The sequence below is a fragment of the Saimiri boliviensis genome, chromosome 10 (assembly GCF_048565385.1).
Source record: "Saimiri boliviensis isolate mSaiBol1 chromosome 10, mSaiBol1.pri, whole genome shotgun sequence".
NCBI classification, from domain to species: domain Eukaryota; kingdom Metazoa; phylum Chordata; class Mammalia; order Primates; family Cebidae; genus Saimiri; species Saimiri boliviensis.
The window spans coordinates 6,989,114-7,002,934 of record NC_133458.1 but is presented as its reverse complement, the minus strand read 5'-3'; positions in this window follow the sequence as shown (position 1 = coordinate 7,002,934).

Genomic DNA, 13,821 nt, shown 5'->3' with positions numbered 1-13,821 from the left:
TGTAATGACGGGAAATGCTGCAGTTAAACGGCAAGATTAAAATGCAAGATCCAACTACGTGCTGCCTAGAAGAAACTCACTTTAAATATGAAGACATTAAAAATAGAAGGATGGGAACATCCGTGAAAGACAGCTGGATGGATATGCTAGTATTGGACAGCAGATTCACGCACAAATCATATTCTTACAGATGATACAGAGGGTCATTTCCTGTATAAAAGGCTCAACCCACCAAGAAGAAATAATCCCAGTTTATCCGTTTTTGTGGCCTTTATTTTGAAGTTCTGTTAAAACTGCAAGAAGTATACCCATCCACAGTTATAGTCAGAGATTTCAACACACCTCTTGGTAATTGATAGAACAAGTAGACAGAAAAAGAGTATAATGTAGAAACCTTAAACAATACTATCACCAATCAACCAACCATCTTGGCCTGATTAATTGACACTGCCTAACAACAGAATACACACGGTTTTCAAATACACTTGAACATTAACAAGATAGACCATATTCTGGGATATGCAGCAAAGCATGATATAGGCATAAAAATTCAAGTCATACAAAGTATGGCCGGGCGCGGTGGCTCAAGCCTGTAATCCCAGCACTTTGGGAGGCAGAGGCGGGTGGATCACAAGGTCGAGAGATCGAGACCATCCTGGTCAACATGGTGAAACCCCGTCTCTACTAAAAATACAAAAAAATTAGCTGGGCATGGTGGCACGTGCCTGTAATCCCAGCTACTCAGGAGGCTGAGGCAGGAGAATTGCCTGAGCCCAGGAGGCGGAGGTTGCGGTGAGCCGAGATCGCGCCATTGCACTCCAGCCTGGGTAACAAGAGCGAAACTCCGTCTCAAAAAAAAAAAAAAAAAAAAAAAAAGTAAAATAGAAATCAGTAAAAGACACTTAGAAAAATTTCCAAAAACTAGCACACTTCCCAGTACCTTAGGGTAAAAGAAAAGTCTTATTCTGAACCAACCAAAAATGAAAATACAACATATCAAAGCATGTGGCATACAGCCAAAGCAGCACCTGGAAGTTTGAGAGCATTAAGCACCTGTATTAGAAAAGGATACACGTCTCAATGACTTTAGCTTCCATCTTAACAGAAAAAGAGCAAGTCAGAGAAGCAGAAATGAGAGACAACAATGGAGAAAATAAAATTCAAAGCTTATTTGAGAAGATCGGTAAAACTGATAAACCTCTAGCAAAAAAAAAAAAAAAAAAACTCCTCAAATGACCGAGTCGGGAATGGGTTGCACGCGCAGCAGTCTGCAGATGGAAAAAGGCCGTTACGAGCAGGGGCTGGGGCTCGCTCCGATTCGCCGCCGGTGGGAGTGCAAAGCGGGACAGCCACTTGGGCAAGTTTCTTACAGAACTAAAAATACTCTGACCAAATGATCCAGCAGCTGTGCTCCTTGGTATCTACCCAGAGGAGCTGGAAACCACACAGAACCAGGAAACAAGCCAGATGTCCTTTAGTCCACGAATGGATGACCATGGTACATTCAGACAATGGAGCATTCCGTGCTAAGAAGAATGAAGCCGTAAGCCTGGAAACGTTATGGAGGAATCTTAGGAGTATATTACTGAGTGAAATAAGCCAATCTGAAAAAGCTACATACTGTATGATTCCAGCTGTATGACGTTCTGGAAAATGCAAAAACATGAAGATGAAAAGACCACTGCTTGCTAGGGATTATGGGGAGTAGGATGGTTGATTTTATGTCAACTTGACTAAGTTAAAGGATGCTCAGGTAGCTGGTAAGACATTACTTCTGCAAGTATCTGAGGGTGTTTCCAGAAGAGATCAGTGTTTCAATCAACAGACTCAATAAAGATCTGCTCTCACAAATGTAGGTGGGCACCACTCAATCCACTGGGAGCCCAAATAGAACAAAAAGGTGAAGGAAGGGCGACTTGCTCTCTCCCTGGAGCTACACGTCAGCATTCTGGCTCTCAGGCCTTTGGACTCAGACCAGGGCCTACATTGTTGGCTCTCTGGCTCAAAAGCCTTCAGCCTGGGGCTGGAACACCACCACTGCCTTTCCTGGGCTTCCAGCTTGCAAGCAGCTGGAAATCATAGAGTGTCTCAGTCCCTAGTGATAAATCTCTTTCTTTTTTTTTTTTTTTTTTTTTTTTTTTGAGACGGAGTTTCGCTCTTGTTACCCAGGCTGGAGTGCAATGGTGCGATCTCGGCTCACCGCAACCTCCGCCTCCTGGGTTCAGGCAATTCTCCTGCCTCAGCCTCCTGAGTAGCTGGGATTACAGGCACGTGCCACCATGCCCAGCTAATTTTTTGTATTTTTAGTAGAGACAGGGTTTCACCATGTTGACCAGGATGGTCTCGATCTCTCGACCTCGTGATCCACCCGCCTCGGCCTCCCAAAGTGCTGGGATTACAGGCTTGAGCCACTGCGCCCGGCCTGATAAATCTCTTTCTATGTATCTATACATCCTACTGGTTCTGTTTTTCTAGAAAACCCAGCTAACACAGGCAGGGAGGGAGGGATGAGCAAGTAGAGAGCAGAGGAGTTTTATATCCTACATGAATAGAGAAGAAAAATTTCCTTACAAAAATTAGCAAATCAAATCCAGCAACATATAAAAAGGATGCTACATTATGAACAAACTGGTTTTAGTCTAGGAATGCAAAGACAGTTTAACATAAGAGATTTGATCAATATAATTTACAACGTTAGCAATACAGGGGGAAAGGCATATGTAACCCTGCAGTAAAAATGTAGAAACAAATTTGACAGAATTCAACACCCACTTATGATAAAATTTCAGCAAACTAGGAATGGAAAGAAAACTCCTCAGCCTCACAGAGTGCATCTGTGGAGACACTGTAGCCTCAGGTAATGAGGAAGATGACAGGGAACAGGGCAAGGACACCTGTTCTTACCTCTCCCAGCCAGCACAGAACAGCAAGAAAAGGAACAGAAAGTTGTGTCCATTAGGCAGGAAGAAGTGAGAGTGTATGCAGACTACAGTCAAGTATGCAGAACATCTTAGGGCGTCTTCAAAAATACTACTAGACACAGGGTACAAAAAAAATCAACATAAAAATGAATTGTTCTTCATATTGGCAACAAACAGCTCAAAACTGCAGTTCATGGTATTGTGATAGCAGTTTACAGCAGCATCCAAAATTCAGGACTTAGGTACATATAACGAAATATGTGTAAGATTTGTACAAAACATTGAGAAAAATCAGGATTAGATAAATTGAGAACTACACGACATTTCATGACTGGAAGACTCAGTGTCATTAAAGTGTTAATTTTCCACAAGTTTTTTTTTTTTTTGAGACAGAGTTTCGCTCTTGTTACCCAGGCTGGAGTGCAATGGCGCGATCTCGGCTCACCGCAACCTCCGCCTCCTGGGTTCAGGCAATTCTCCTGCCTCAGCCTCCTGAGTAGCTGGGATTACAGTCACACGCCACCATGCCCAGCTAGTTTTTTGTATTTTTAGTAGAGACGGGGTTTCACCATGTTGACCAGGATGGTCTCGATCTCTCGACCTCGTGATCCACCCGCCTCGGCCTCCCAAAGTGCTGGGATTACAAGCTTGAGCCACCGCGCCCGGCCTGATCTATGGTTTTAATGCTACTTTTTTTTTTTTTAAGCGGATCACCTGAGGTCAGGAGTTCAAGACCAGGCTAGCCAACTTGGTGAAACCCGATACTTTTAATCAAACTCCCAGTATGCTTTTTGTGGAAACTGATACATTTATATGGAAGTGCATAGGACTAAGAGTGGCCAAAATAATTTGAAAGGAATAAAATTGGAGGATTGACACTAATTCAAGACTTACTGTGCTACTGACTTATGGATAAAGAATTGATTGGTGGAAGAGAAATAGACCCAAACATCTATGGCCAATTGATTTGCAGCAAAGGAGCCAATATAATTCAGTGGAGAACGGACAATTATTAGAACATATGGTGCTGCTGCAAGAATCTGATATCCCAGTGGACAAAACTTAACTGTGACACCCCGCCACCACCTTATACCATAAACGTTAAGATCTTAACATAAAAACTAGAATTACAAAGCTTTCAGAAGAAGAAAATGTAGGAGAATAGCTTCATGACTTTAGAGTAGGCAAAGATTCCTTAAGCACCCATTAAAGACCCAGCCATTGGCCAGAAGGAAACATTTTAAACAAAAAATGGCATGGTGGCTCCTGTGTCTGCAATCTCAGCACTTTCTGGGATGCCAAGGCAGGAGGATTGCTTGAAGCCAGAAGTGTCTAGACTAGCCTGATCAACATGGCAAGAACCCGTCTCTATTTAAAAAAGAAAAAGGCCAGGCGTAGGTGGCTCATGCCTGTAATCCCAGCACTTTGGGAGGCCGAGGTGGGTGGATCATGAGGTCAAGAGATCGAGACCATCCTGGCCAACATGGTGAAACCCCGTCTCTACTAAAAATACAAAAAATTAGCTGGGTATGGTGGCGCGTGCCTGTAATCCCAGCTACTCAGGAGGCTGAGGCAGGAGAATTGCCTGAACCCAGGAGGCGGAGGTTGCGGTGAGCCGAGATCGCGCCATTGCACCCCAGCCTGGGTAACAAGAGCGAAACTCCGTCTCAAAAAAAAAAGAATTAGCCTTAAAATATTAACAAATTGAACTTCAGAATTAAGCTTCTGCTTATCAAGACACCATTGAGAAAATGAAAAAAGTAGCCACAGAATTGTATTCAAGGGTATGTGTTTAAAATTCAATACTAAAAAGACAACCCAATTTTTAAAATGGATAAAATATTTGGATACTTCACCAAAGAAGTATAAATAGCTCAGTATATGAAAAGGTGTTCATTATCATGGTCATCAGAGAAATGCAAATTAAATGACATTCAGATGCCACTTTCCATCCATTGAAATGGCTGAAATAAAGACCGACGTGGGGGCTTCTCAGGAAATGGCAGAAAGGGCTGCAGCAGAGCTTTCAGATTCTGCTCAGTCAATATAACGTTAGAGCGATTAGACAGACAAACCCAAAACCCCTGGACGGTGTCTTCAGAGTAGCTAGGTGACAAGGTAGTTGCACATTCTCTAAAATAAAGTGGTAGGAAGAGCTGGAAGCCCCGAGACCTGTGTGGGGGTGGAAAGCCGGGCAAGGTCCGGGGCAGGTGGTGCGTGGAGGAGGGAGGAGGGGAGGGGGGAGGTGGGGAGGAGGGAGGAGGGGAGGGGGGAGGTGGGGAGGAGGGAGAAGGGGAGGGGGGAGGGGGGGGAGGGAGGAGGGGAGGGGGGAGGAGGCGGAAAGGCAGCGGTGGCCGCAGGAACCTAAGGAGTTAGAGCAGCGGACGCTGCGGTGGCGTCTCCCTCTCCACATGGGTGGTGCAGGGGTCGCTGGGGAGGGAGGACTTAGGGATGAAGCCTCCTAATTCCTCTGAACTCACGAAATGTTGCCAGGGCATAGAGTCGAAATTGAGCAAGACAGGGATAATAGAGAAATAGTAACAAGTGAATAGTATTAATAATAGAGACAAAGGAAAGACACAGCTCGGAGAAGCAGAGGAGGGAAGTGAAGCCAGGCAATGGCAGGAGGAGGTGACACATCTTTACCACCACAGGAAAACAGAAGAGGGAGGGAGGCCAGCAAAGCTGGGAAAGATGTCTGAGCCACGCTCCTCCAAGTCCGGAAACTCAGTTCCCACCAAATGAGCAACAGAAGCAGATCAAGGCCAAATCCCACAGGAAGTAGAACAGAGCTACATGACATCTGTATCATGAAAGCACTCCGGGAGGACGCGCTCACAGAAGCAACCCAACTGGAACACACCGATTCAAAACCAAGCGCAAGGCGTTAAACGGAGAGCGACATGAGAGCACTGTACAGAACAAACCGGCAGAACTCGAGGCGTGAGCAATGAAGACGCGACAAGGAGGGACACGGGGGCACAGTCATAATAAGGCCTTTAAAGAAGCAGAATTTGACAAGAAGGAAACATTTTAAACAAAAGACAGAAGTTCTGCTCTGGCCAAGGAGGAGTGACGGTATCTGGACTTGCCCTCCGGTAGGAAAACACGTGATGCAACTCCTCAGCCAGTGGCTCCCGGGGCTGGCGGGACAGGAACCCCTGGGCCCAAGACTCTCCCCACGCAGAGGCGGCTTCCTGACTCAGGCACAGGGAAGGGAACTTGGAAAGGGGCCTCTGTCCCGCAGGTGGAGACGGACGTCAGAGTCCAGGGAGGCTAAGGGGGCTCGAATCTGGTTGGAGGGTGAAGGAGAGGACAGGGCCCCTGGAGTCCGGCTCTATTTCAGTCTGTCGGCATGGAAGCTTACTCATGAGGCTGGGCCAGGAACAATTACTGGGAGGCTACAAAAACAGCTCCCGAAGGTGAGGTGGGGCTGGAAATCACTGAAGCTGCCCCCAGTGAAGTGAAAGTGGCCACTGAGTGCTCAGGGCGCCCAGGTGTTCCCCTAAGGGCCATGCCGTAGGAGTGGAGCTGACTTGGCCGAGAGTAAAGGTGCTATCAAAGGAAGAAGCCGGCCAGGCACAGCGGCTCACGCCTGGAATTCCCGCACTTTGGGAGGCTGAGGCGGGCAGATCACCTGAGGTCAGGAGTTCGAGACCAGCCCGACCAACATGATGAAACCCCCGTCTCTACTAAAAGGAGAAAAATGAGCCAGCTGTGGTGGAAGGAACCTGTAATCCAGGCTACTTGGGAGGCTGAGGTGGGAGAAGTGCTTGAACTCGGGAGGTGGAGGTTGCAGTGAGCTGAGATTGGGCCACTGCCCTCCAGTCTGGGCGACAGAGTGAGACTCTGTCTAAAAAAAATAACCATCACCAGGAGAAAAAGATGATTTAAACAGGCCTAGAGAGTTCGATCAGTAGCAGGAGTGGGAGCAGATCCCGGAGAGCCCTGAGCAAGCCCCACCACCGCTGTGGCCTTGCTGCCATCACACCCCGGGCACCGCTGCCGCCCCTGCAGCCCCCGCTCCGGGGCTGCCCACACCCAGGCTGGTACTGGGGGGGAGTGGCCCCAGCGGCCTCACCTTGGCACCTGCCGGCAGAGACAAGAAGGTCATCCCAGCGAAGGTTTTGGGAACAGTAAAACGGTTCAGGGTAAGGAATGGGTATGGTTGATATGGTTTCATCAACAGGAATGATACCAAGGAGAACGTCTGCTCACCTGACTGCGATGAAGAAGGAGATGCCCAGGAAGGACCTCGCAGCGCAGGAGCTGGGAGGCTGCGGAGTCTGAGGTTGAAGGAGAAATGGGGACAGCGGCAGCAAGGGTTCCAGGGCCCAGTGGGGCCCAGGTCAGGGCAGTAAACACACGGCCGCGTTTTTTTACCATAACCATCCCAGACGCGGGGTCTTCCCCAGAATCACCCGCAGAATCAACAGAATCCTCAGAGCGGGGAAGAGGAGGAGGGATCACACAGTGCCCCGAAGGCCAGGCCCCGCCCCACCGGCCCCGCCCTGCCGGCCCCGCCCCAGGTGCAGGCTCTCCTTGCCTCCACGGGAGGCCACGGGTCTCCAGCCTCGGGGCAGGGAGCAGCGATGCAGGGGTGCCAGACGCAGGGGTGAGAGAGGCAGATGTGATGGATGCAGGGGTGACGGATGCAGGGGTGATGGACACAAAGCAGTGGTGACGGATGCAGATGTGACGGATGCAGGGGTGACGGATGCAGAGGTGACAGACACGGGCGACAGATGCAGATGTGACAGACCAGGGGTGACACGCAAGGGTGACAGATGCAGGGGTGACGGATGCAGAGGTGACAGACGCAGATGTGATGGATGCAGGGTGACAGATGCAGATATGACGGATGCAGGGGTGACAGACACAGATGTGAGAGATGCAGGGATGACGGACGCAGGGGTGACAGACACAGGGATGATGGATGGAGTGACAGATGGAGATGTGACAGATGCAGATGTGATGGACGCAAGGGTGACAGAGGCAGAGGTGACAGATGCAGGGGTGACAAGTAGAGGGGTAACAGCTGGGAGTGCAGGGAACGGGGAGACCAGCAGGACAGCGAGTACTGGGGATGCTGACCACAATTCCTCACCGAAGACAGCCTAGAGAGGACAGCAGTTAGAGGATAAAGAAAATCCACGAGATGGGACCCAAGGTTAGCAGCCACCTCAGCGTCGGGACCCTGATTCGGTCGCCCAGACAACCCAAAACCACAAGATGGAGGCAGCCAATCTGCCAACTGAGAATTCTTTGCTCCGAGGCTGAGCAGCGCAGGGCTGAGCCCAGGCCGGCCGCCATCTCTACCATCACCCAGTTCAGTCACCCAGCAAGAAGAACTAGGAAATCCCAGCCATACGGAATGAATGAGAAGTTGGAGCTGAAGACCTTAAGTGCTTGCTTTTTGTCCACTGACCAGGTAACTAGAACTATCTGCGTTATGTGTGCAGCATGGAGTTTTTAGTATTTTTACCTAAAGACATCTCTTTTTGGTAATAACAAAGTTTTTTTTGAAAACACCTGGTTTTAGCCGGGCGCAGTGGCTCATGCCTGTAATCTGAGAACTTTGGGAGGCTGAGGTGGGCAGATCACCTGAGGTTGGGAGTTCAAGACCAGCCTGACCAACATGGTGAAACCCCATCTCTACTTAAAATACAAAACTAGCTGGGCGTGGTGGCGCCTGTAATCCCAGCTACTTGGGAGGCTGAGGCAGGAGAACTGCTTGAACCTGGGAGGAAGAGGTTGCAGTGAGCCGACATTGCGCCACTGCACTCCAGCCTGGGCAACAAGAGGGAAACTCTGTCTCACTTTGACCCGTTTCTGACACACAGCACCAATCCTTTGGAATTGCTTGGATGATAGAACCATCTTTGTTCCAACAAGCTACTTTTGGTGGTCTCCTGGATTGGGGCTGGGTGCCAGGAAGACCAAGCCATTCTTAGAAGCTTGAAACTTTTAGTCTCACGCTCCACCTCCATGCTCCAGGAGGGGGTAAGGGCTGGTCATTGAGTCGATAACGGATCATGCATATGTGATGAAGCTTCCATAAAAATGAGCTTCCACGTTGCTAAACACAAAGATGTGCTGGGAGGATGGCAGTCCTAGAGAAGTTACGGAAGCCCCTTACCTTCTCCCACATACTTTGCCCTATAGCTGTTCATCTGTATCATCTAACATAATAAAATGGTAAACATAAAAAAAAATGCCCGTTTTTTCTCAATATGCCTTTAAAGGTTTTAAAGTTGTTTTGCATCTGGTCAAGTTGAGATTTTTTTTTTCTTTTTTTTTTGAGACGGAGTTTCGCTCTTGTTGCCCAGGCTGGAGTGCAATGGCGCGATCTCGGCTCACTGCAACCTCCGCCTCCCGGGTTCAGGCAATTCTCCTGCCTCAGCCTCCTGAGTAGCTGGGATTACAGGCAAGCGCCACCATGCCCAGCTACTTTTTTGTGTTTTTAGTAGAGACGGGGTTTCACCATGTTGACCAGGATGGTCTCGATCTCTCGACCTCGTGATCCACCCGCCTCGGCCTCCCAAAGTGCTGGGATTACAGGCTTGAGCCACCGCGCCCGGCCAAGAACTTCATTTTTAATTTGTAGTAAAACTTAACAACTTGATTTTTTTCAAAGAAGTAACTGCAAGCGCCTGTTAATAAAGGTCTTTTTCTTGAGACCGAGTCTTGCTCTGTTGCCAGGCGCCAGGCTGGAGTGCAGTGGCGCGATCTCGGCTCACTGCAACCTCTACTTCCCAGGTTCAAGCAATTCTGCCTCAGCCTCCTGAGTAGCTGGGACCACAGGTGCATGCTACCACACCCAGCTAATTTTTGTATTTTTTTTTTAGTAGAGACGGGGTTTCGCCATGGTCTCGATCTCTTGACCTTGTGATCCACCTACCTCGGCCTCCCAAAGAGCTGGGATTACAGGAGCCACCACACCCGGCCTAATAAAGGTCTTAAGTAAAAATAAACAGGCCTAGAAATGGAAGGATGGAATTAGCACACACTGGTGTTGAAAACGGCTTTGAGAAATATGCTCAATGTGCTAAAAAAAAAAAAAAATCATAGGGAAACTTGAAGATAATGAGAATTGAAACTGTCAAATCAGAACTTGTCAAGGTCACCAAAAATAAGGAAACTGTCGGATTACCTGTGTCCCAGAAGAGACGAAGGAGACGTGATGACCAGACGTCACGTGGTGCCTGGAACACATCCTGGAACAGAAAAAGGACATGACTGGAAACCCGGTGAACCTAGGTAGCCTGCAGGTTAGTCAGCAGCAACACCCCAATGTGGATTTCTTAGTTTTGACAGATGGACCACAGTCCACATCCGTGAGGGAACTCCGTGAGGGGTGTATGGGAACGCTCTGTATCATTTCTGCCAGTTTCCTAAAAGTAATCCCAACGTGCTCCCAAATACTGTATTATTAATATGATGATAAAGTAATTCACTGTAGATATCTGAAGATGTTCCCCCTAAAACTGATGAGAAAAAATGGTAAACTCCTTAAGCATCTTTCAGTTTTTCTTTTTGTTCTCCTTCCCCGTTTTTTTTCCTTTATAACTATGGATATTTTAATCAAAAATTTTTTACACATTATGTTAACTTACACTGTCAAGAGTTTCCAAAATCTTTTATTCCTGAGTCAGGGTCCCGCTGGGAAATGAGAAGGGGTATCTCTGGCATCTTGAAGAGATGAGAGTGAAGGGGCTGTGACCCTGTTAGCAGCCTCAGGGGCACTGCCACCTCTGAGCCTGATGGGCAAGAAGCAGCGTCGGGAGCCCTAGACATGGGAAGCTGCTCCACAATCGGACAGTGGGAGTAGAAACGCCTGGGCCCCTCATCCCGCCTCCCGGCCTCCCCACAGCTCCCACTGGCTGAACGGAAGCCGGGACCCAGCAGAGCAGGAGGGACTACACGGAGGGAGGTGGCCATCTAGCACTCAGAATTCTGCCTGCCCTCCCTCCCTTCTGTGCTGGAGAAATGGCTGGAAGCTAAAGTTCCCACCTTCAGGTGAAAGGAAAGTTTCAAAATGAAAGTGAGAAATGTTAATAGACTCACTGCCAAGAAAACACAGATGGGGCTGCCCACTCCCACGGCAGGCAAGAGGGCTGGAGAATGTCCTGGAGCAGGCCAGGGGCCTCGGGGTGGACGAGGTCCGGCAGAACACACAGCAGTTTGGAATTACCAAGGCATGAGCGTGCATTTAAAGGTCAGGGAACAGCAGGCCTTTCTGTTCTGAAAGCGAAGGGTCTTCCTGGCTGGGGCTGCTGGGATGGAGCCCTGAGCCAGGTAGAGCATAAGGATGGTGTGGGGGTCTGGTGTGGGCACCTGGGGGTGTGCAGGGTTGGGGGGTAGCACTGCCATTCCCACAGTGAGGAGATACTGATGCCATCATTCTGGGGCAGATAAAAAGGATGAAGTCTCTGCAGTGCGGCTCTGCATGCTCAGTGAGCAGGCTGCGGGGTCATGCCGGGGGTCTGCAGCTCAGAAGGGAGGCATTTGGAACGCTGGTACCACCATGTTGGGTAAGCTGCAGGTTTGGATGAGGTCAGTGTGGAGAGAGCAGAGGATGAGAAGAGAGTTGAGGAAGCGTGGGGGTGTTAGCACTAAAAGGTACACAAGAAGTTGAGGCTGGAGAGTTGGCAGCAGTGGGAATAGTGGGGGTAGCTGAGGGAGGGGTGGTGGGAGGAGGGGTCACCTGAGTTGGGCCTCCCACCGAGAGGAGGTCACACATCCCCTGTGCTACGCCTGCATCAACTTATTCTTCAGGAAGCAAAGTTTGCCATCAAGTAAGAAAAAATACTTTTTAACATTTCTGTGGTTGGGATAAAAACGAGGTTAAAAGAATTTCCAGGACCCAGGAGCAGTGCCTTCAAAACCAAGAACCCTACAGGATAGAGGACGTCAGAAACCGAGTCGGGAGCGGCGAGCGGTGTAAGGGCACTGGGCCATACAGACGCAGTCTGCAGTACCAGCTGGGACATGTCACAGACAAAAACCTGGCACCGGAGACACAGGTGCCAGTGAGCTCTCAGCCCCTGAAGGGCTCCATGGACCCACCACGGGGTCTGAGGACACAGAAGCAAGCAGGCAGGGTGCGAGATTCCCAGAGACCTGGCGTAAGGCTGTGGCTGACAGGGGCGAGGACGCAGGTGACCCTAACCCTAGCAAGCAGAATAGGGGCTCCATTTTAGAAGATCTTCGACACTTTTAAGGTGCCTCCAGGCACTACACGTAAGGCCGTGCTGTTAGGCCTGGCAGGAAGTGCTGTTAGTGGCATGGCAGGAAGAAAATGAGACTTGAGTGGCACTGGGCAGAGCTGGGCACAGGCTGTCCAGAGCCCTTGTACCCTGTACCCAGGGCCATGGAGCAAATTGTGCAAGCGGGTATCATCAGGCTACTCACCTCCCCATGAGAAGAACCTTGCTTTGTTCACCTTTACCCAGCTTCTTTACATATTTGGCAAAGGATCTTCAACTCTGCCAGAAGGTGATGGGGCGAGGAGAGTCCTCCCAGGCACAGCTCCCGGAAACCCGGACGGACGTGCTGAGGCCATCTTATCTAGGACCACAGTTAAGTCTAACAAGCACACTTTAAAAACATACTCTCTCTGGTAACCTTAAGTCTCTCTCATTATATCGTTGTAACTGAAATGTTTAATTATATTTAAATCTGTAATGTTTTAAATGTAGCACTTCTTGTCTCAAACCCGCTGCCAGCGTATGTGACGATGGCCCCAGGGGGCTTTACTGCATTGCTGTGAGGCTGAGGGCACTGTAGAGACTCTGTCTTTTCCTATTACAATAGGGCAAGAGGCCCCTACTTCAGGGCTGAGGGAAAAAGTCAGACTCTGTGCCTTTTTTCTTTCCATGGTGTTCACAGTAAACAGCTCATTCTTTGGAATTTGTTGACGTTGTTCCTGGGCATTTGAAGTGGGACAGTTTTAGTGTTTGTGTCTGAGCCTAATAAAAAATGCTCTAGCAGAATAGAAGCCATGAATTACTGCATAGCTGTGATTTCCTGGAAGAGTTGCCTTCAGATTTTTCTTTTCTCCAATCGAGACAAGGACTTTCTCTGTCACCTCGGCTGGAGTGCAGTGGTACAATCTCATCTTGTTGCAGTCTTGACTTCCCATGCTCAGGTGATCCTCCTGCCTCAGCCTCCCAAGTAGCTGGAACTCCAGGAGCAGGCCACTTCACGTGGCTAATTTTTGGACGTTTTGTAGAGACGGAGCTCACTACATTGCCCAGGCTGGTCTCAAACTCCCGGCCTCGAGTGGTGCTCCCACCTTGGTATCACAAAGTGTTAGGATTACAGGGTTGAGCAACTGCATTTGGCTGTTTGTCAGATTACAAATACATACCTTTTGAATTAAAAAAGAAATGAGTAGAGCACTGAGAGGGAAAAGATTAAACCAGAAACATGAGAAGGAAGCCAGGAAAGGTGCTGGTCCACAAGCAGGGGCTGGAGAGAATTTCAACGACAGTAGCCGCTGCCACCGCCACCACCGGTTACGGCCAAATCATCACCTGTTGCCTTGGACACCACACCCGACTAGGTGTGTTTCTGCTTGGTGACTAAGACAGGGGGCAGTGCAGCCTCCAAGTGACGACCAGCCAAAGGAGGACGACCAGAGAAGCTGAGGAGAGACAGAGACCAGGCAGTTTGGAGATGGGAAATTGTTGAGCAATCTACCCGCAAAGCACCTCAACTGCTGCCAGCTCTTTCCACGCCATCAGCATCCGCCTGGCCCAGGGCACCCCTCGCTCCTCCTGGGACTTGTGCGGAGCCCATTCAGCCTCAGTGTGCACGTGCTGGTGCCGCACGGGCAGGCTGCCTATTCTGGGCGGCATGTCACGTCTGTGCACAGCGGCAACTCAGCACCGCACGC